Source organism: Carettochelys insculpta, chromosome 1, assembly GCF_033958435.1.
Source record: "Carettochelys insculpta isolate YL-2023 chromosome 1, ASM3395843v1, whole genome shotgun sequence".
Lineage (NCBI taxonomy): Eukaryota > Metazoa > Chordata > Testudines > Carettochelyidae > Carettochelys > Carettochelys insculpta.
Window position 1 is genome coordinate 19,237,230 of NC_134137.1, and position 21,328 is coordinate 19,258,557.

The 21,328-nt window shown below is 47.7% G+C and overlaps 1 long non-coding RNA gene across 1 annotated transcript in view; it reads left to right on the forward strand.

The window, feature by feature from the left end:
• LOC142006938 (uncharacterized) overlaps positions 1–21,328 on the forward strand; it is a 60,003-nt gene that overhangs the window by 27,588 nt on the left and 11,087 nt on the right. The gene's annotated exons all lie outside the window — the stretch shown is intronic.

A 21,328-nucleotide genomic window follows, 5' to 3' on the forward strand; every position in this document is an offset into this window, starting at 1 on the left:
GTAATATGCTTGGCATTACTGTAAGGTAGCTAGAGATCAAAAATTAAGATTTTTTTTTAAACAAATGCTTTAAAGTCCTTAGTTATTATTCAGTCCTTCTCAGGCAAATCAGTCCATGCATAAAAATGGATGCAAGAAACAAATAAGGAATTTGGCTCCTTATGAAAAGAAATTAGTGCTGGTTAAATATTTCCTGTGGAATTGTTTTTACAATAAATGGCCTTTTTAGAAAACAAATTTGTACAGAATTTTTCATTGAAAAATTTCCATTTTTTTCAATGGAAAGCCTAAAACTATTTAAACTTTATTTCAAAAATATAACTTTTCTAAGATTCAATTTTTTTTCAAGAAAACTTCCCCATGGAGAAAAGTTTTATTTACATTCGCCCTTAAGTTTCAGAAACCTAAGCTCATCATCTGACAATCAAAAAGAGTGTAAATGGCTTCCTGAGATTTTTACACTTTATTATAAGATTACAACCCCCACCCACACCAAATGGTTTCAATCCTCTCTGTGATAAGTTGCAAGTGCATTAGTAACATGAACAGGCATCTTTCTTGTTACATGTATGGGCCAGATCCTCAGCTGGTGTCAACTGGTGGAGCTCCACTGAAGTTAGGGGAAATATGCCATTTTACACTGGCTGAAATTCTGCCATCTTAATGGTTTCCATTTTACTATCATGCTCTGAAGAATTGCGGGGTTATGGATGGTTGCTGCGTTGGGTTTGATAAAAAAAATTTTGGAAATATACAAGTGCATTTCTTGATGCTCTGTAGTGTTTGGGCATTTCTGTTTTCCAGAGTTGTTTTGGTGTGCGTGTGTGTGTGTTTCTTTCTTGAGTGAAGACAATTTGCATATTGCATCCCCCACAACACAAAAAGTCTCAGAGGGCCATATTTTCAGCTGGTGTCAGTTAGTATAGGTCCTTTGAGTTTAATTACCTGATTCTCCTCTGGCTGAATCAAGGGGGAGGCTGATACAAATCTGATATCTGTCAGAAACAGCCCTGTCTTAGATCTTTCCTGGAAGGAGCGATCCTTGAGCAGAGTTCTGGTTGGGAACAGATAGCTAGCTCTGAACAACGAGGAGAAACTGCATAGGGCTCACATGTAGTTCTTTGTGCTGTCCACTCAGTAAATTAGATGAAAAGGAAATATTGTTCTGCAGTGGAGCCTGCTGGGAGCCTCACGTATCATCTTTAATCACTGGCAAATTGGTCCTGGCAACTTCTTTTTGGGTACAAAGGAGGAGGAGAAAAGAGCAGGGACTTTCCAGAATCTTGGCGTGGTAACCTAATGAGCTTGTTTGGCAACACAGAACATAAGTGACTCATCCTCAGTGTTTACCGTTTCAGCTCAAGCAGGTACATTTTTAGATCTGGAAATAAGACCAAAGAGATGGGAGCACATAGCACAAATACAAACATATGCACCATGTGTACGAGTAAGTGGCTAGCTCCCAGAGCATTGCCTTGAAATGAGTATTGCCTGATCCTCCCAAAGGGTCCCAACTGTCACCATTTAACTCCTGTTCTTGTGCTGGACCAACAAAAAAAAAATCTGCACTCTCCCATGAGCAGTATTTTTCTGTCCCCAAGATCCAAATGCAGGCCCAATGTAATCTTCGCTTTTAGGGTACATCTACACTACATGGAAGATCGACCCAGTCAGGATAGGACTTCTGGGCCATGTCTACACTAGCTCCAAACTTCGAAATGGCCATGCAAATGGCCATTTTGAAGTTTACTGATGAAGCACTGAAATGCATATTCAGCGCCTCATTAGCATGCGGGCTGACGCAGCACTTCAAAATTGATGCGGCTCACCGCTGCGCGGCTCGTCCCGACGGGGCTCCTTTTCGAAAGGACCCCGCCTACTTCAAAGTCCCCTTATTCCCACCTGCTCAGAGGAATAAGGGGACTTCGAAGTAGGCAGGGTCCTTTCGAAAAGGAGCCCCGTCAGGACGAGCAGTGCAGTGGCGAGCCACGTCAATTTCGAAGTGCTGCAGCCGCCCGCATGCTAATGAGGCGCTGAATATGCATTTCAGCACTTCATTAGTAAACTTCAAAATGGCCATTTGCGTGGCCATTTCGAAGTTTGGGGCTAGTGTAGATGTAGCCCTGGAGTTTGATTTGCATACCTGGTATAGATATGCAAAATTGAACCATCTGGGGTCAGCAGTTTATTCCTGTACTAGGAGTAAGGGAAGTCAATGGGAGAGTTTCTCTCGTTGCCTTCCTCTGTGAGGACGGCCAGGTAAATCGATCTCAGATAAGTCAATTCTAGCTACACAATTACAATAGCTAGAATTGAGAATGTGCCTTCATAGAATCCTAGGGCTGGAAGGGATCTCATCTAGTCCCCTAAATTCTTCAACAAGTGACAGTAATGAAGGCAGCCATCACCCCACGTGGGACAAGAACCCACAATCCCTGCCTTATGAGACCAATGCCTTATACATTGACTTACCCGCCTAGAATAGACCAAGCCTATGATGTCAATGAAGCTAATACCCTTGTTTCCCAACCATGTTCACAGTCGCTTCAAGACTTCTCCCACTGCTGGCCCCTGTTAGGAAGACTGGAAGACAAGTAGAAGAAATAAAAAAATCAAACTCACCAGACAGAAGAAATCAAGTACTCTTACCAGAACCAGGGGAGGCCCTTGGTTACCAGGATGATAGGCATTTAAGATTAGATGGAGACATTCTGCTCTCAGTTTCATAGGTGTAAATCTCAACTCAAAGCTATGCCCAAGAAATCTTGACCTCTCTTCTAAAGTCCTGTGTTTTGTGATCTGGCACTTGCATTTTACACTGTTAAGCATAAAAGACAGGATGAGGCCCTAAACATCAATTTTCCCCACCCCACCCTCTCTCTTTTTGTAACGGTGGAAAAACTAGGCTGGAAATTGTATCATGACCACCTACTAAGCAGACCCCACCTACATGACAATGTGGTCTCGTTCCTTGACAAGCCAGCTACATCCAGCACTACACACACATAACAAAACCATAGGTCTGTTAGTGATTGGTGTTCTCATCCCTGGCTTTATGCTTAAAAGGAGTCAATGAAACCAATGCAGATTTTTAGAAGCAAAAACTGTTCATATTTCAGATTTCAAAATTGTCTCCAGTACACAATGATACATCAGTGGATAACTCCTTTTACCTGCTGGTCACTACTGTCCTGTTATAAATAATTTGCTCCACTGCTCGCGGGTGCTGTGATCCTGTCAGACAGTACAAAAAGAGCAGGATGCAGTTATATTTGTGCTTTCTTAGATGACCTGCAACATGCACGTTGGGGCCTCTGGAAGAGCAGCAGTTGTTCAGCTGAGCCGTGTCTACACGTGCATGCTACTTCAAAGTAGCGGCACTAACTTCAAAATAGCGCCCGTCATGGCTACACGTGTTGGGCGCTATTTCGATGTTAACATCGACGTTAGGCGGCGAGACGTCGAAGCCGCTAACCCCATGAGGGGATGGGAATAGCGCCCTACTGCGACGTTCAACGTCGAAGTAGGGACCGTGTAGTCATTGCGCGTCCCGCAACATCGAAATTGCGGGGTCCTCCATGGCGGCCATCAGCTGAGGGGTTGAGAGACACTCTCTCCAGTCCCTGAGCTCAATGGTGGCCACGTGGAGCGGCCCCTTAAAGGTCCCCACCCCCTCCCTTCCTGTGCAGGAAGCTGAGAGAACGTGCAGGCAGCAGCGCAGACACGCGGCCAGCCTGCACGTTCCTCAGCCAGCACAGACAGCCACCCCAGCTGCGATGGCCGCCCGGCAGCCCCCCCAGTGCCCCTAGGGGACCCCTCCCAAGGGGAGCCAGGGCAGCCAGGGCTCTCAGGCTGGCAGCCAGGGCAGCAAGCGGCAGCAGGGCCCCTCCTGGACGGAGGCCGAGCTTCGTGACCTGCTGGGGCTCTGGAGCGAGGAGGAGGTGCTCCAGGTAATGGGGAGCAAGAGGCGGAACGCGGATGCGTTCGCTTGGCTGGCTGAGGGCCTGGCCGCCCGGGGTCACCCTGCCCGCACTCCGGACCATGTCCGGAGTAAAGTCAAGGATCTGTGGCAGGGTTACGCCCGGGCGCGGGATGCGGCCGGCCGATCTGGGGCCGCCCCCGTCACTTGCCCCTTTTACAGGGAGCTCAGGGACATCCTGGGCCCCCGGCGCACCTCCTCCCCTCCTGCCACTCTTGATACCTTGGCTGAGGAGTCCCAGCAGACCCCGGAGCTGGAGTCCGCCCCAGAGGTAAGCCCTACACCCCGGGGGCCCCCCCTGGAGCCCAACCCCGGGGCACCGGAGCAGGAGGAGGAGGAGGAGGAGGAGGGGGACTCCTCCTCCACTGACACCGGCCTGCACATCCTCCTGCCATAGAGGAGCAGCAGCCGCGCGTCCACCCCCCGGGTGTCCCCCGACCGTGGGAGTGGACCTACAGGTATGTACCCCCCTGGTGTACACCCCCGGAGTTGAGGGGCGGGGGTAATAGATATGTGGCCAGGGTCCTCCACATGCCCAGATGGCCATGGCCCCAAGGACAGCAGTGCCATGTCCCTCACAGGAGTGCATCAGCCCCTGCCCCCCCCCAGCACAACAGTGCCATGCCCCATCCCCAGGGCTGGGGGGAGCAGAACCTCAAGGGTCCCCCGGGAGGAGGGGGTGGGACACCCAGCAGCAGCAGCAGCCGCAGTAGCATGTGATGGAGTGGGGGGAGTGCAAATGCGAGTCTCAGGCTAGATATGAGCAACAAGCTGAATAGCTCCCAGTGGCTAAGGATGATCCTGGGGCTACAACTGGCAGGTTACACCTCTGCCCTGAACAAAGAGGAGGGAGGAGCCGAGCTGGCTTTGAATCGGGGGCTGCAGTTAGAGGCTAGGGGAAGGGAGAGCTGGAAGGCAGCCAGCCTGAGGAGGGGGAAAGCTACACCCCAGAGGGGCACCCCTTGGGGTCTTCTCCCCAGGACGGGTTGGAAGGACTGTCTCTGACTGCTGTACTGCCACTTCTGGGAGAAACTGGGCATCTGTTGCCTAAGAAACCTCTCCTGTCAGACCCTGCTGAGTGAAGTGAGAGTCACTCCCACCGGGGGACGGGGTGCAGTGCAGGGGGACCCTTGAACCCCATCACAGCAGCATCTCCCGGGGATGGGGAACCTGCAGCACAGGGGTGGGGGGACAAGGGTCACGGCTCGGGGCCCACACTAACGCCTGTCTCCACTCTTCTTCCCCCCCTCCTGTGTTCTGCAGCTGCACCATCAGAAGGACCGGAGAGCGCCGGCGAGGCGTCAGTGGTCCTGGAATCCCCTCCGGGGCCATTGCTTCAGGCCAGCCCCTCGGCGGAGGACCGACCGGCCCCACGGCGGACAAGACGGCGGACCCAGCACCAGCCGCCGGCGACAGACCCCCAGCTGCTGGCCCTCCACCGCCGGCAGGTGGAGGTCGCGGAGCAGTGGCTGCGGGTGGAGCAACGCCGCCTCCACCTCCAGAAGCGGGCGCTGGCCTGGTGCCAAGAGGCATGGGGGGCCTACATGGAGACCTTTAACCGCATAGTGGACTACCTGGCCCCCCATGCCGCACCGGCCGCCGCTGCGCCCGCCCTGACTGCTCCACCCGCCGCGCCACCAGCTGCCCCTGTCGTCGCCGCGCCGTCCGCCGTCGCCCCGCCACCCGCCACTGAGGGCTGTTCCGCCGAGGGAGACCTGGGGCCAGCTGACACTCGCCGGACGTATCTGCCGGTCCGCCCAGCCCCCAGCCAGCCCCGGACAGGGCTGCGGCCGAGGCGGGGCTCCCGGCCACCCACCCCCAGTGCTGGACTATAAGGGCGTGGGGCCCAGGACGTGCCCCCCCCTTGTATATATTCCCCCCACTGTTTTGTTCTTTGCGTTGTACATAGTTTGTATTTATTTATTTGTGCCCCCCGTTTGCCCAGTCTGATCCTTCCCCCCCACATGTAAATAGTTCTCCCCTTCCTTGTTATCCCTGGTTTTTTTTGTTAATATATACATACACTTTTCATATTTAAGTTAGTTAGAAGTTCCTGTATATAGTTAGTATTAGTTAGAACAGAGTTCAAAGTAAACAAGTTTGATTTCACAAACAAGTGTCTGCTTTTATTTGTCCAGGAAAAGTGTGTGGGGGGTGTGCTGTTGGGTGCTCCATGGTGTGGGCGTAGGGGCAGGGAGTGTTGTGGAGGATGGGGGGGGCAGTGGGGGGCCTGCCAGCGTTCACCCCGCGACCTCATCGAAGTGGGCCCGCAGGGCCTCCCGGACCTGGGTCCCTTCGGGGTCCACCTGGCGACTGGGGGCAGCGGGTGGCTGCACATTGGCCCTGCCAGCCTCCACAGCCCAGCTGTGAAAGAAGGCCTCCCCCTTGCTCACCACCAGATTGTGTAGGGCGCTGCATGGACCCACAATCTGGGGGATGTTGGTGGGGCCCGCATCCAGGCAGGTGAGGAGACATCTCCAGCGCCCTTTGAGGCGGCCAAATGAGTGCTCCACCACCTGGCACGCGTGGTTCAGGCGCTGGTTGAAGCGCTCCTGGCTGGCAGAGAGATAGCCCGTGTACGGGTGCATGAGCCAGGGCCGGAGGGGGTATGCCGCATCTGCGATGACGCAGAGGGGCATGGTGGTGTCCCCCATAGGGATCTCCCGCTGGGGGATGTAGGTCCCCGCCTCCAGCCGGCGGCACAGGCCCGAGTTCCGGAAAACCCGGGCGTCGTGGGTGCTGCCAGGCCCTCCCACATAAATGTCCTGGAAACGGCACCGGCTGTCCACCAAGGCCTGGAGGACCACTGAGTGGTAGCCCTTGCGGTTTATGTAGCATCCTCCACTGTGCACCGGGGCGCGGATGGGGATGTGAGTCCCATCCAGAGCCCCGAAGCAACTGGGGAAGCCCAGGGTGGCAAAGCCCGCGATGGTGGCATCTGGGTCGCCCAGCCTCACGAGCCTGTGGAGGAGCATGGCGTTGATGGCGCGCACGACCTGCAGGGGAGGCACATGGGAGAGCACCAATGAGGGGTGAGCAGGGTGTGCGTGGCCCTCCCCTGCCAGGGCCCCCCTGCCCTCCCCTGCTCTGCCCTGCCCAGGCCCCCCTGCCCTCCCCTCCCCTGCCAGGGCCCCCCTGCCCTGCCAGGGCTGCCTCCCCCCCACCCCCGTGGGTCCTCTTACCTCCATGAGGACAGCCCCGACGGTGGCCTTGCCGACGCCAAACTGCTGTCCCACAGATCGGTAGCTGTCTGGAGTGGCCAGCTTCCAGACAGCGATGCCAACACATTTCTCCACTGTGAGGGCACGCCACATGGCGGTGTCCTGGTGCCTGAGTGCAGGGGTGAGCCACTGGCATAGCTCCATAAATGTCTGCCAGCTCATCCTAAAGTTCCTGAGCCAGCGGTCGTCGTCCCACTCCCCAAGCACCAGCCGCTCCCACCAGTCGGTGCTGGTGGTGTAGCTCCACAGCCGGTGGTGTGTGAGGCGGGGGTGGGAGGGATCGGGGTGCTGTAGGGTTGGGGGTTGAGTCCTCCTCCCCTGCGGGCCGCTCCTTCTGTGTGGCAAGGAGGTGCTCAGCTGCCTCCCGCATGACATGGAGCAGGGCGAGCCCTGCTCCTGTAGGGGCGGCTGGGTGGACCTCTGGCTGCTGCTGCTGCTGCTGGGGTTCCATGACTGCGTCGCCCAAGGTCTGCGTGCCTATGGCTCTGCAGACCGCATGCTGTGCAGGCTGAGTGTGTCTGGGAGGGGCCCTTTAAGGGAGCGGCTAGCTGTTGCCCCAGAAGCGCTAGCCCGCCCTGTGACCCTGTCTGCAGCTGTGCCTGGCACCCCTATTTCGATGTGTGCTACTTTGGCGTGTAGACGTTCCCTCGCTGCGCCTATTTTGATGTGGTGCTGCGCAACGTCGATGTTGAACATCGACGTTGCCGGCCCTGTAGGACGTGTAGACGTTATTCATCGAAATACACTATTTCGATGTCTCCACATCGAAATAGGCTACTTTGATGTAGGCTTCATGTGTAGACGTGGCTCTGGTGCCATTCTTTTCTTGCAATTAGTACCAAACCACCCAACAAAGGGTCAATGGGCACAAAACAGACATCAAAACACTCCAGATCCACAAACCAGTTAGTCAACATTTTAATGGAATGGGGCATTCTGTCAATGACCTAAAGGTATGTGTGTTACTGAAAAGGAATTATCGCACCGTTTTGGAAAGAGAAACAGCTGAGCTGGCTTTTATATTCAAATTCAGCACATTAATACATGGTTTAAATCGTGATGGGAACTTTCTGAGTCACTAGAGGGACTTGTCTGCATACTTGGCTCAATCTAATTCTTGACCTTCCCCCCCACCCCTCCACTCTCTGATTTGCTCACCTTGATTATCTTTTTCTGATTTGTCCTCCTTGCTTTCTGTTTTTGGTTCTCTGTGCCTTAAATATTGAGTCTGTTCTGGTCTGGCTATGGTCTGAAGAAGTGGGTCTGTCCCACGAAAGCTCACCTAATAAACCATTTTGCTAGTCTTTAAAGTGCTACTTGACTGCTTTTTGTTTTGATAGTGTATAGACTAGCATGGCTTCCTCTTTGTTACCACCCCAATCTCAGTTTGTTGTATCAGGTATAGAGAAATGCAACATATCCTACTATCCCAGACCTTTTACATTTCAGTGAGTCGAGCTTTCAGTCTCTGGATTTGGATTTCCTCCCTGTAGTTTTGGTTCTGGGCCAGATCCTAAACCAGAGCTTGCTGGGGTTTCTTGCTGGTATTTGAGATCTTGCTGTAATCACACAAAAAGGTAATTCCCACAAGTTTTTTGCCATCCATGGTAGTGGAAGTTTCATCATTAAGGCCAGGTTCCTGGTATTTGAGGTCCACCTCTCCTGACAGCATAGCATCATAGAACAATCATAGAACTGGAAGGGACCTCAAGAGGCCATTGAATCCAGTTCCCTGTGTCTTGCTCACAACACTCCTATGAATACATCCCAGAATCATGTTTGCCTTTTTTGCAAGCAACAGCATCACACTGTTGACTCATATTTAACTTGTGATATGAAGCTGATTGTTTCTTCCTAAGTGGAGTACTTTGCATTTGTCCTTATTAAACTTCATCCTGTTTACCTCAGACTGTTTCTCCAGTTTGTCCAGATCATTCTGAATTATGAGCCTATCCGTCAAAGCAGTTGCAGCCCCTCACAGCTTGGTATTATCTGCAAACTTAATAAGCACACTCTCTATACCAATTTCTAAGTCATTGATGAAGATATTGAATAGAACCGGTCCCAAAACAAATCCCTGCGGAACCCCACTTAGTATGCCCTTCCAACACAGCTGCAAACCATTACCAACTACACTCTGAGAACAATTATCCAGCCAGTTATGCACCCACCTTATAGTGGCCCTATCTAAGTTGTATTCGCTTAGTTTATTGGTAAGAAGATCATGTGAGACTGTGTCAAATGCCTTACTAAAGTCTCAGTATACCACATCCACACCTCTCCCTTATCCACAAGACTTGTTATCCTGTCAAAAAAAAGCTATCAGATTGGTCTGGCATGATTTGTTCTTTACAAATCCATGCCTGTTGTTACTTATAACCTCATTTTCTTCTAGATGTTTGCAGATGAATTCCTTAATTATTTGCTCCATTATCTTTCCTGGCACAGAAGTTAAATTGACAAGTGTGTAGTTTCTTGGGTTGTTCTTTTTTTCCCTTTTATAGATGGGCACTATGTTTGCTTTTCTGGAATCTCTCCCAACTTCCAAGATTTTTCAAAGATCATAGCTAAAAGCTCAGAAAGCTCCTCTATCAGCTTCTTAAGTATTCTAGGATGCATTTCATCAGGTCTTGGTGACTTGACCACATCTAATTTTTCTAAGTAATTTTTAACTTGTTCTTTATGCATTTTATCCTCTATACCTACCTACTTCACACTAGCATGCATTATGTTAGGCATTTCTGCATCAGCCTTCTTGGTGAGGACCAAAACAAAGAAGTCATTAAGCACCTCTGCCATTTCCAAATTTCCTGATATGGTTTCTCCCACCTCACTGATTAGTGGACCTACCCTGTCCTTGGTCTTCCTCTTGCTTCTAAAATATTTACAGAATGACTTCTTGTTACCCTTTATGTCTCTAGCTAGTTTGAGCTCATTCTGTGCCTTGGCCTTTCTAATCTTGCCCCTGCATACATGTATTATTTGCTTATATACATCTTTTGTAATTTTCCTAAAGCTACTAACCACCACCTAAATAGTAAAGCTCTGCATCTTTCTTTATTTATTAAGGAAGCTGTTGTAAGTAGGACTCTTAGTGACTTTAAGAAGTATCAGCCGCACTTGGACCGTACACAGAGGTCAAAAGGTCAAATTTCGGTACTCCACCTTGGAAAGGTTGCTGACCCCTGCATGCCTTAGCACTGGTTCAGCTCATCCCCCAGCCTATACATGATCCATTACCGAACACTGTCTCACTGGCCCAGCCTTGTTTATACATTGTATAGGCAGGATTAATCCAGTGCTCTTGGTTTTTGTACCCTTGCCTTCTCTTAGATGGAAGTGGAAGAGACCTCTATCGAAATCTTACAATCCATTTCTAAACCTGCCCAAGACATGCTCAGCAGCCAACATTCTCACTCGTGGCTGATGTGCCTTATGCAGTTCCTGTATAATATTGGATAACGTGCATTGGACTTGGCATCTTGAAGTGATTGACTGCTGTGTATATTTTGATAGCAGGGAGGAAAAAATAAAGCAAGCATTAGTGTAAGCCTTCCTGGGACTGATTTGTGATCATGGTATTATAAAAACAAAGACATAAGCCCACTGCTTATATTCACTTCCTCATAAATACAGAATTCATTAAGTCTTCTCCCATTTATGTCTTGTACCTGTGTGATCTATGAGTCTGAAGCTTCCCTGGATAGCAGTAATGCTGTGATGGAAAGAGCAGCATGAGCCAAGCAGAGGGCACATTTGCATATAGATTGAAATGTGAATCATTGGGAGCCATTCATTAGCTGCAGCTCTTGAGGTATGTGACACTTTAAAAGCCCCCACCTCCAGCATGAAATCTTTTCCATCAAATTTATGGGGCAATTAAAAAGCAGGGATAGTGGTGTGCAGAATGAAAAGCTGCAGGCTGGGGAGTTGTTCTTATGGTGATGGAGGATTATGAATTGTATGATGCATGAGAAAAACCTGGTGAGCAATTTCAAGCCAGGTTTGAATGTCTTCTTCCTTTTATATGGTGTTGTCTGTAACTTTCCCACTCTTGGTTCTTGGTAGATTATGATACAGGAAATATATGGGATTCCGTCTGCCCATGAGCTCGTCATCCTGGGATTGATTAGTTTTGTTAGAGGTTAGATTACACATTCTTTGGGCAAGAAATGTCTTTTAAATAAGTATCTGTACAGCACTTAGCTGAGGCTTGAATTCTCAGTTAATACTCTATTATTCATAATAATAAATCTGCAAGTACCTCTATGACTCCCATGACTGTTACACCTGAGCATCTTCCATGGGTTTACTTGCCCTGTGGGGTAAGGTGCTGCTCTTTTCCTCATTTCACAGATGGGAAACTCTGGGTGTGTCTGCACTGCCAAAAGAGTCTTGGAGCCCAGGGCAACTGACTCGGGGCTTGACTTAAATGACTAAAAATACCAGGGGGGGAAGAAGGTCTGAGAGCCAGAGCAGGAATGGCTACACTGCTCTATTTAACCATGAAGTATGAGCCCCATAAGCCCAAGTTTGTTGACCCAGGCTCTGAGAAGTACTGCTTGGGGATTTATATTCACAGTAGATGGACCCTAAGGCACAGAGAGCATAAGTGACTTGCCCAAGGTCACACAAGACGTCTATGGCAGAGCAGGGAATTGGGAGTCCCAAATGCCTGGCTGGCACCCTAACCACAGAACCATATTTCTTCTTTCTCTTTGGCCATGTCTATGCTAGCCCAAATCTCTGAAAAGGCCATGCAAATGGCCATTTCGAAGATTACTAATGAGGTGCTGGAATTACTAATGAGGCACCTCATTAGCATGCTGCCAGCCGTGGCACTTCAAAGCTGCGTCTACACGTGCACGCTACTTCGAAGTAGCGGCAGTAACTTCGAAATAGCGCCCGTCACGTCTACACGTGTTGGGCGCTATTTCGAAGTTGAAATCGACGTTAGGCGGCGAGACATCGAAGTCGCTAACCCCATGAGGGGATGGGAATAGCGCCCTACTTCGACGTTCAACATCGAAGTAGGGACGTGTAGACGATCCGCGTCCCGCAACATCGAAATAGCGGGGTCCTCCATGGCGGCCATCAGCTGGGGGGTTGAGAGATACTCTCTCTCCAGCCCTTGCGGGGCTCTGTGGTCACCGTGGGCAGCAGCCCTTAGCCCAGGGCTTCTGGCTGCTGCTGCTGCAGCTGGGGGTCCGTGCTGCATATACAGGGTCTGCAACTAGTTGTTGGCTCTGTGTATCTTGCACTGTTTAATGAAAGTGTGTCTGGGAGGGGCCCTTTAAGGGAGCGACTTGCTGTTGAGTCCGCCCCGTGACCCTGTCTGCAGCTGTGCCTGGCTCCCTTATTTCGATGTGTGCTACTTTGGCGTGTAGACGTTCCCTCGCTGTGCCTATTTCGATGTTGGGTTGAACATCGACGTTGCCAGCCCTGGAGGACGTGTAGACGTTATTCATCGAAATAGCCTATTTCGATGTCGCAACGTCGAAATAAGCTATTTCGAAGTTGGGTGCACGTGTAGACGTAGCCCAAAATTGCCACATTTTGCTCCTGCGCAGCTCGCCCAGAGAGGGGTCCTTTTCAAAAGGACCCCAGAAACTTTGAAATCCCCTTATTCCTATCTGCTGATACATCTTATGTCTTCAGGCACTGCCTGGCACTAGTCTGCAACCTGGCATCTATTTGCATAATGGTGAAGTAAAGGAAAAGCCTTTGTTGAATTTTGAGCTCCACAGGACCAGGTGTCAGGGAGCCAGATGAATGCTCTCACATTAAGAAATACCTTGCTAGAGTGGGGTTTGGTGAAAGATAGAAGAGCTGTAATCCTTCTCCTGTTTCCTCAACAATCCCCTACTAGATAGATCTGCTCACTGTGTGTATTTTCCTTCATTCTAATTGCATCCAGCTGTGGGCTCTGAGATCATTAATGGTACTGACTACTTAGCACTTCCATACTTCCCAGGACAGGGAAATATCAGTATCCCAGACTTAAAGGGCATTGAAGTGCACAGGGTTGTTAAGTGGCTTGCCATGGGTGGAGCAGCTTGTCTGTGTCAGAGCCAGGGAAATATTGCAAAGCCCTGATTGTCCTGTGACTTGCACAGCGTGCACTCAGACAGCATGAAGGGGTATGAAACACTGCTAGTGGTAGTCTGATGTGATAATGTTTCACACCACGTGGCACTGGGGTAAACGGCTACACAAGATAGAAGGCAACAGCAAATCCGGACTCTGTATTTCTGTTCCCCTGGTGTAGCCAATCCTACAGCTACCTCACAGACTAAACCATCTTTCCTTTGTACAAAGACATCCCAGGGTCTGAGCACTTCTGTCTTTTGTTCACTCCATTGTGAATAATAGGAAAACATCTGGAAGCTGTTCCTTGTTGGGTTTTGTACGCTCTCTTCTTAGATCACTGTTGGTTGTATTGTGTTCTCAGCAGCAACTAAAACTAGAGTCATACCCACAAGCCAGTTAGCTTGGGAATAGTTTCAGAATTCCATGACAGATTGCACTCTGCAAAAGTTCAACATGGAAATGCTTAAAAAAACATGCATTTTCATAAATTTTGCAAAATATTTGGAGCCAAGTAGTCAGCCTATGTAAATCGGCATCATCTTTGCCCAGGAAACCTAATGCTCCAATAAATCTGTTAGTCTCTAAGGTGCCACAGGACCTCTAATTGTTTTTGCAGATTCAGACTAACACAGCTAAAGCTCTGATAGTTTTCTTGAAAAAAGTCAGAAACTTTCAGAAGTCTTTGCTGTGATCTCCAGTGCTTTTGACTAAAACGTTTCTTCTTTCATAGCCTCATCATCCACAAATTGAGAATAGAGGAGAAACTGACAGCATTGACCTTTATCAGTGGTGTTGCAATGAATAGCAAAAAACCCTGATGCTTTTATTTCCAAAACTTGTCTTTTTATGTCCTCTGGAAGTTCAGTAATTTAGGATGCTTCAATGTGTTATCAGAAACTAAAATTTGTGATGAATAATGCTCACAAATGTTGAAATCTAAACACTCTAATTTTTTAAAAATATTTGGAAAGGATTAACAATTCTGATGGGTGCTTACAGATGAAATGTTTAAGTGCAGTTAAAAAATGAGTATTTCAGCTGAATTTGACATTAAACATTTATTTTTTTCTCATTGCCAAAACCCTGACCCCAACCCCCAGAAACTCCTCATGCCCACAGTTTGGGAATCACTGACCTAGACAATTAGCTGGAGATAAGTATATATATTTTAAAAAGAATTAATTATTCTACTAAACTAGTGGCTGAGTAAACAATAGTAACTCTGCTGCAAATTGCGTTAGTATTGTGGAAGGAAGGGGTACAGGTAGGGATTTTCAAGTAACCGAGGTAAATGCATGGTTGCGTAGGTGGTGTCGCAGAGAAGGATTTGGTTTCTTCGACCATGGGATTCTGTTTTGTGAACAAGGATTGATGGGAAGAAATGGGATACATCTAACCAAGACAGGAAAGAGCATCTTTGCAGGCAGGCCTGCAAACCTGGTGAGGAAGGCTTTAAACTAGGTTTGTCGGGGAACGGTGATGCAAGACCTGAGGTAAGTGGGGAAGGAATAGAAAATAACAAAGTAGGATTCCTGGGTGAAGAGGAGAAAGTAGGACAATCAGCCACTGCTCTACGGCGCTTGTACACAAATACAAGAAGCCTGGGAAACAAACAGAAGGAGTTAGAGGCCCTGTTATAGTCAAAGAAGTATGAGGTGGTTGGAATAATGGAGACTTGGTGGGACGACCCATGTAACTGGAGCACAGTCATGAATGGATATAAACTGTTTAGGAAGGACAGGCGGGGAGAAAAGGAGGAGGAGTTGCGCTCTATATGTGAGGGAGCAGTATGATAGCTCAGAGCCTCAGTATAAAGAGGGAGAAAAGCCAGCTGAGTGTCTTTGGGTTAAACTTAGTGGCAGAAGCAATAGAAATGATCAAAACAAAAAGCAGTCAAGTAGCACTTTAAAGACTAGCAAAATGGTTTATTAGGTGAGCTTTTGTGGGACAGACCCGCTTCTTCAGACCATAGCCAGACCAGAACAGACTCAGTTTGAGGCTTTACCAAGGTTGTTTACCCTTGCTTTCTAAAGATCAGACTTCAATTCCCTGAGAGAACTGATGGGCAGGATCCCTTGGGAAATGAAGATAAAGGGGAAAAGAGTTCAGGAGAACTGGCAGTATTTTAAAGAAGTCTTACTGAAAGCACTGGAGCAAACCATCCCACTGCATAGTAAGAAACGCAAATATGGTAGGCAACCAGCTTGGCTTAACAGGGAAATCCTTGGGCAGCTTAAACTCAAAAAGGATGTGTATAAGAAATGGAAATGTGGACAGCTGACTAAGGAGGAGTATAAACATATGGCTGGAAAATGCCAGGCAGTAATCAGGACAGGAAAGGCACAATTGGAACTGCAGCTGGCAAGGGATGCGAAGGGTAACAAAAAGAGTTTCTACAGGCATGTTAACAATAAGAGGGTTATCAGGGAACATGTGGGGCCATTACTGGATCAGAGAGGTAACCTATGACAGATGATGTAAGAAAAGCTGAAGTACTCAATGCTTTTTTTTTTTTTTGCCTCAGTCTTCGTGGACAAGGACAGCTCCCACACTACGGTTCTAGACAATGCAGTATGGAAAGGTGAGACCAGCCCTTGGTGGGGAAGGAGTGAGTTAAGAGCTACTTAAAAAAAACTAGATGTACACAAATCCATGGGTGTGGATTTAATGCACCCAAGTGTACTGAGGGAATTTGCAGAAATCACTGCTGAGCCTTTGGCCATTGTCTTTGAAGACTCTTGGAGATCAGGAGAGATCCCAGATGATTGGAAAAAGGTAAATGTAGTGCCCATCTTTAAAAAAGTAAAGAAACACAAAGCAGGGAACTATAGACCAGTCAGCCTTACCTCAATCCCTAGGAAAATAATGGAGGGGATCCTCAAGGAATCCATTTTGGAGCACTTGGAAGAGGGGAAAGTGATCAAAAGTAGTCAACATGGATTCACCAAGGGCAAGTCACGCCTGGCCAATTTGATTAGTTTTTATGATGAGTTAACATGCTCTGTGGACATGGGGAAGTCAGTGGATGTGATATACCTTTACTTCAGCAAAGCTTTTGATACAGTCTCCCAGACCATTCTTGCCCTTAAGTTAAGGAAGCATGGATTGGACACACGAACTATAAGATGGATAGAAAGCTGGCTTGACGGTCGTGCCTAATGGGTAGTGGTCAGTGGCTCAATATCTGGATGGCAGTAGGTTTCAAATGGAGTGCCCCAAGGCTCATTTTTGGTGCTGGTGTTGTTCAACATCTTTATTGATGACCTGGATGAGGGACTGGATTGCACCCTCAGCAAGTTTGCAGATGATGCCAAGCTAGGGGGAAAGATAGATATGTTGGAGTGTAGAGATAGGATCCAGAGTGACCTGGATAAATTGGAGGATTGGGCCAAAAGGCTCCAACGAGAGGTGTAGAGTCCTGCACTTGGGGCGAAAGAATCGCAAGCATTGTTATAGGCTGGGGACCAACTGGCTCAGCAGCAGTACGATGGAAAGGGACCTCGGGATTATGGTGGATAAAAGGCCAGATATGAGTAAACAGTGTACCCTTGTAGCCAAGAAGGCTAACGGCATATTGAGGTGCATTAGTAGGAGCATCTTGAGTAGATCTAGAGAAGTTGTTGTTCCTATCTATTTGGCGCTGGTGAGGCCACATCAAGAGTACTCCATCCAGTTTTGGGCCTCCCAGTATAGAAAGAATGTGAATGTGCTGGAGCAGGTTCAGCGGAGGGCAACAAAAATGATTAAGGGGCTGGAGCACATGACCTATGAGGAGAGGCTGAGAGATTTGGGCTTGTTTAGTTTGCGGGAAGAGAAGACTGAGGGGTGATTTAATAGCAGCCTTCAACTTCCTAAAGCGGAGCTCTAAAGAGGATGGAGAGAGGCTGTTCTCAGTAGTGACAGATGGCAGAACAAGGAATAATGGTCTGAAGTTGCAGAAGGAGAGGTATAAGTTGGATATTAGGAAAAACTATTTCAGCAGGAGGGTGGTGAAGCACCGGAATGTGTTACCTAGAGAGGTGGTGGAATCTCCATCCCTAGAGGTTTTTAAGTCCCAACTTGACAAAGTCCTGGCTGGGATGACTTAGTTGGGGTTGATCCTGCTTTAGGCAGGGGGCTGTACTCGATGACCACCTGCAATTCCTTCCAGCCCTGTGATTCTATGATTACAATACAGGACCCACTTGTAAGTTTGGTTTTCCAGCAAACTTGAGAGTGAGATATTTGAGACATATCCCGTCTCTTCCTCTGCTGTTGATATCAATCTCCTTTGCTCTGGCAACTGCTGCTCAAGAAGAGAGTAAGACTGAGAAGTCAGCACTCTGGGAAACTTTGACTTCAATGGCACTCAGCTCAAGATCTGAAGCCATGACGTCCTGTGTAAATTTCAGGTCCACAAAGGGATTCATTCCTGCCAGGGAAGGGACATACAGGTAAGACGGGATGTGAAAAGACAATGTTCCCTGTAAGCTGAGCACCTGGACAGCCAACCAGCAGAGATTCAAATGCCACCCAGCTGATTAGCAGAGCGCTCAGAGCCAGCAGTGTGTGTTTCTCCTGGAGGTGCACATCCACACATGCCTCAGTGCACATAGCAACATTTATTCTGCCCAGGGATGGAAAAAATGAGAGGGACCTTTGCAAGAAGGGAGTGTGAAATCCATTCCTGTGCTTATCTCCTGCTGTTTCTTCTGCTGGAGGACAGGTGGGGCGGTAGGTCTTCAGAGGCTACTCCTGATGTTTTATTGGAGTCGCGTGCCACTCCTGTTCTTCAGCCTGTGGGGGATGATTCTGGCCTCCCTTCCCCAAAAGTCACTTGCGCTGGGCCTCAAGGAAAAGAATATTGGCTTTCTGGGGCAAAAGAGGAGAGAGACGAACGCTGCTCCACTGACGTCACTGGCAGGACTCCCATTGATTGACTTCGGCGGGGACAGAATCCAGCCAGCGTTTTCCATCTCTCACCTCAGGAGCCTTCTGTGCAGCCAGCATGAATGGAATGTGACTGATTTTTGTGCTGCTCTGAGGATGGGGCCGTTCACTTCATTGCCAGACCCACTGCTGGAAATGACTCTGCAGGTCACATGCTGGCAATTTTATGATCTGCAAATCACTCTATAATGGTGTTTTACTGCATGGCAACCTCATAAATCTGCTGCAGTCCAGGACTAGACACCTGCCATTGGACAGTGCTCATGTCCAAAGAGAGCCATGAGAGGCAATTAACCATGTTTACATGCTGCTGTTCTATTATGTGCTGAGAGCTATTGGCAACTGGTCTATGGAAACAGACTGAGATGTGTCTTTTCAATTAGTATGCGGAGAGGACGCCATTCTTGCACTGGCATCCTCAGAACTGAGTTAAGCTCATTTTATATACTCCTGTCAAGGCTACAGATGAGAGACATTCGGCACAAGAATACATCTTACTTTACATAATGTTTACTTCAATGGCAGGTAAGAGCTCCAGTGACCCTACTGTTCTACACTCTGTACAAATGCAGAACAAAGAGAGAGCCAGCACTCCAAATCATTTACATAGCAACAAAGGAATTACTATACCAGATTAGCTCCATTGCCCACCTGGTCAGATATTCTCTCTCCAGCAGTGACCCATTCCTGGTAATTCAGAAGATCAATAAAACCCACCTAGTGGCAGCTACCTAATAAATTGTCCATAGGGGAAATAGCATCATAACCCCAACCAGCTAACAGTTGGCTTCCCTCCCAAAGCCATAACAGCTAATGGTCCTTACAGGTTTTTTCTTCTAGCTAGTGTAACTCTGGATGATATTCAGATGCATGTTCAATTCTGTTCAGATTACTAGCCAAGATAAAAGTCTTGCCTATTTAGGCCAAGATTTTCATGACTAGTGCTGTTGGAAGGGGCTCCGAGTATAGTTATTTGAAAACCAGCCTAAATTTGAAAGCTCTTTAGGAAGGGATGCACTCTTCCTTTGTGTATGTCCTATACACATAAACACCCATCTTGGCTGGGATTTCTAAGGCTACTGCAATGCAAATAATAGCAACTACTCCAAGCAATGAACACAATCAAGGCAGAAGTAGAAGGGATATCAGGGCATAGGATGAGAATTAACAACTTGAGGCTCATGGATGATATAATTAACATAGAAGAAGATGAAGAGAAACTAGCAAGATTGGTGCAGGTGCTAAATGAAAAAGGGAAGCGGTATGGGCAGATTATGAACATTGATAAAACGAAGATAATCATAGTTGTAGATAAGGAAATAGGAAGGAAAATCAGTGTAGATGAGATGGAACTAGAGAATATAGAGAAGTTCATATATCTGGGTAGCAACATGACGTCTGATCTAGATTGTAAGAAGGAAATAGCGATTACAATAGTGAAAGCAAGAGTGAGTTTGAAGGCAATGGATAAGATCTGGAAAAGCAGAGTGATAAGTTTAGGAACGAAGCTGAGCATCTTGAAAACGTATGTATTCAGCACCAGGTTGTATGGATGTGAGACATGGGTGATAAGGAAAGATTCAAAGAGAAGAATATTGGCATTCGAGAGGAGTTGTTATAGAAAGATCCTGAGAATAGGATGCATGCAGAAGGTCACCAACGAGGAATTATATAGGAAAATACAGACAAAAGAGAGCCTACTGCAGAAGGTTACACAACGTAAGTTACAGCTATTCGGGCATATCTGCAGAATGAACAACGAGCGAAAAGTCAAGACCCTGATATTCGACATAATGGATGGTTTGAATAGGAGAAGCAGACCCCACAGAGAATGGGTAGATGATATAGTGGATTGGCGTGGGGCTAGTCTACAGAAACTAAGACACTCCACGCTGGAGAGGAAAAGATGGAAGGACATTGAGCCCATGGTTGTTGATTATGATGATGATGACTCCTCTCTATACCTTCTGGAACCTCCCTAAACAATTCCACTCCTTTGTATGTCCTCTCCATCCCCTGCAGCCATTAGCTAACTCACCTACCAATTTAATTCTTTTAATTTTTCTTTGTAAATGCCTCCTACCTACCCATTTGCTCTTTTCTTAATTCCCTACAGTCTGTCAAAGCCTTTCTGCCATCTTATCATAGTGTGAACATTTGGGATTAATTTCCTGCTCATCTCACCTAATGAATCATTTTGCTAGTCTTTAAAGTGCTACATGACTGCTGATTTGTTTTGTTAGAATACAGACTAACCCAGCTACTTCTCTGTTCCCAGTCACTCTCTTCAGGCGTCACTAATTTGATAGTCAAATTAAAGTCCAGTGAAAAATCTCCAAGAAACAGCATCTTGGGCTTCCTACTGCATTGTCATTTTAAATATACTCAACAGAGGGCACTGCTGGCATTCTACTTCAGAATAGCTCACAGAGCTGATTGGTTGCTTTCCATTTCTGGCCTCCAGGAACAAACCACAAATAATTTGGGGAGATTCTTCAAGCAGGATGAGAGAGGAGGCTTTCTCAGCAGAGGTCAGGCAACTGGCAAAGAACTCTCAATTGGGAGCTCTTCTGTATACTTCTTCCTTTTGTTTGGAAGGTCTTTTGGATTTTGTCTCACAGTCCTCATAAATAAACATGTATTACCAGCCCTGACAGTTCAAGGGTCATGAGCCAAGTCTCCCTCCCCCAAAATCTTGAGACTGTGTTTCAAATCATATTGAGAAGATACATTTTTTGCTCCATTTGTTTGACTTCTGGTTTCTGTGTCCTGATGGTGCACACTTTGCCTTTTGAACACACCCCTTTGGTCCTCAGAGGTCATGTAGGTTCACTTTTGTAAGCAGTGACATCTCAGCCCCCAGGGACATGTTAATTAATGAACTATAATTTGACCTTTACTAGTCTGTGAGTTTTCCCCCCTCCCCACACCTGCAGTAACCACAGCAATGCATCAATGTATAATTAAAGAGAATATGACAGAGTCAGTGCTGTTTGTATTTACTTAGCATGCAAATAATAGTTTTTGTTTCTGTTTTCTTTTACTGAAGGGCAGTTTAACTTTTACTCACTTGTCTTTTATGTTTTGTTTTGGGTTATTTTTGTTCATA